The sequence below is a fragment of the Mustela nigripes genome, chromosome X (assembly GCF_022355385.1).
Source record: "Mustela nigripes isolate SB6536 chromosome X, MUSNIG.SB6536, whole genome shotgun sequence".
NCBI classification, from domain to species: domain Eukaryota; kingdom Metazoa; phylum Chordata; class Mammalia; order Carnivora; family Mustelidae; genus Mustela; species Mustela nigripes.
In genome coordinates, this window is record NC_081575.1 from 117,896,489 (window position 1) to 117,899,210 (window position 2,722).

The window sequence follows — 2,722 nt, forward strand, 5'->3', positions numbered from 1 at the left end:
CCCCCCCCCCCCCCCCCCCCGCAACTGAAAGGACAGGCAGATGCAACAGCCACAGCTTCCTGAAGCTGACACCCATTGGCTGAATCTTCTACAGGAATCGCTGCGGAGGTAGGAAAGTGTGAACTGTAACTGACTGGTTGCTGGAGGCTCAGTGTAGACGTCCCCACGCTTTTGTGAGTTTCACCTCCTGGGGCTCTACCAGGTTCTCCCAGTGAAGACTGGAGAAAAGATTGCTTGGGTGTCCTGCAGAGAGGGGAGAAGGGCCATTTTTAAGTCTGCCGGAGCATTCTGTTGTTCTGAGCAGGACCTACCCTCAGGAGAAACTTGACCCTAACCACCCTGGGGGAAGGAAATCCCCAACCCCACTAACGGTCTGTTTATCCCGATTCTTTCTACCCAGACTTTTTTTTTTTTTTTTTAAGGGAGTGAGGAGCAGATTGGGGAGAGAGAGTCTTACGCGGGCTCCACAGCCAGCGAGGAGCCTGGGGTGGGGCTCAGTTTCACAACCCGAATATCGACCTGAGCTAAAACCAAGAATCAGCCCCTTGAGCCATCCAGGCGCCCCCATGTCCAGCTTTAAACAAAGAGCTGCCAGGCATGCTAAAAGACAATAAACACAGTTTGAAAAGACAAAGCAAGCATCTGCTCTGTACTTGGGGATGTTGGAATAAATGTCTTTTGCTTTTGGCTGCTATAATTGGGTCATTTGTTACGTAGTGTGGATTACTACAACCACAACCATTTCTGCAAGTCCTGTGGGATGGAACCCAAGTCACCCTTCACAGGACTTCCCTTGACAGCAAATCTGTGCTTGGTCCCCCTTTCAGGATCACATGGTTCTGCCCCTTCCTGCCTTTCCCTGGAAACTTCCCCATGCATCCTCACCTCGGGGTCTGCGTGACAGGTTCCAGCCGCTCCCACAGATACCTGCTGCCATCTTTGCGCACGTGTGCGATGTCAAATCTTTCTATGCATCTTGCATCCTTAGACGCTAAGACTGCACATCAAACTTCAGAAACTGTCCCTCCTGGTTTCTAACCAGCTAGTTCTTTGGGGTTTTTAAAAATGACTTTATTTATGGATTTGAGAGAAAGTGAGAGAGCACAAGCAGGAGGAGTAGCTGAGGGAGAAGCAGGCTTCCTGCTGAGCAGGGAGCCCGACATTGTGATGGATCCCAGGACCTTGGGATAATGACCTGAGCTGAAGGCAGACGCATAAGCAATGGAGCTACCTGGGCACCCCAGTGTTGTCCTTTTTTTTTTTTTTTTTTAACTTGGAGATAAGACATTCAAGAACATGTATACAGTCAAGACATAATTTCAAATTGGAATGGATTTACTAACTTTTGATTGGATAAGTCATTTCCAATCGTGATTTTAAAAGCACAGATACAGCTTTTTTAAAGTCAATTTGGGTGCCAATCAAGGGTGTGTAATGCTTTTACACTTGTTAAGAGATTAAGAGATAATCTTGAGTGTGCCTTTAATGTATGTGTGTGTGTACTTTGAAAGCCACTCCAAAGACAGATTTATGGAAAAGAATTTGCCTTTAATTGCCCTTGTGTGTTTGTCAATTGAATTCAAATACACAGCTGAGCACTGGGCCTCAAATTTATTACATTCTTCTTTTGGGCATTAGAAATAGTCATTAAAAAGAATTTTCTCTTTTTGAGCTGAAAGGCCTGAATGTCAGCATCTAGAATCCAGTGAATTGAGCTGAAAAGCTAGTATTCCTAATTATAAAGAGTGATACAGAAATGTCTTCAGACATGTAAATGCAAGGGTAATTGTTTCTTACATGAAGAATAGTAGAATTACTTCTGCTTGCATGCACATCCCAAAAAAGCATATAAAATGCTGCTATGGATGGAAAACACTGCCCTTGACTTAACTCACTACCGAACTGTCCTTACTAGTTCATGCCTGTCCATTTACCTGTGGCTCCATTCTTTCAGTTACTAAAACTTTTATTTTAAAATTTTCTTTATTTATTTGAAAGAGAAAACACAAGCAGGGGAAGTGGCAGTGGGAGAAGGAGAAGCAGACTCCCTGCTGAGCAGGGAGCCTAACATGGGGCTCTATTCCAGAACCCTGAGATCATGACCTGAACCAAAGGCAGCCAGGCAGCTGAGCCACCCAGCTACTCCTAAATATTTATTTTAAAATCATAGTGTTCACGGGGCGCCTGGGTGGCTCAGTGGGTTGGGCTGCTGCCTTCGGCTCGGGTCATGATCTCAGGGTCCTGGGATCGAGCCCCGCGTCGGGCTCTCTGCTCCGCGGGGAGCCTGCTTCCCTCTCTCTCTCTCTCTCTCTCTCTCTCTCTCTGCCTGCCTCTCTGCCTACTTGTGATCTCTGTCTGTCAAATAAATAAATAAAATCTTTAAAATAAAATAAAATAAAATAAAATCATAGTGTTCGCTACTCATCTCACAACAGGTTCACATACATTTTTGTTTTCCTTTTTCCTGGGTGTTCAATCATCAGTGTCAGTTACAGCTTTCTCTATAGTTGCAGCAATTCTCTACAATTGCTTTTGGTACATTTATGGCATCACACTGTTCACAAACAGTTGTATTTTCTTTGCAGAATGGCTGTGCTCCAGCACATCTAGCTGTGACTTGAAAAGTCAGGGACACTTGGGGGGCTCTGTTGGTTGAACATCTGTCTGCCTTTGGCTTGGGTCAGGATCCCAGAGCTCTGGGATCAAGTCCCGCATTGGGCTC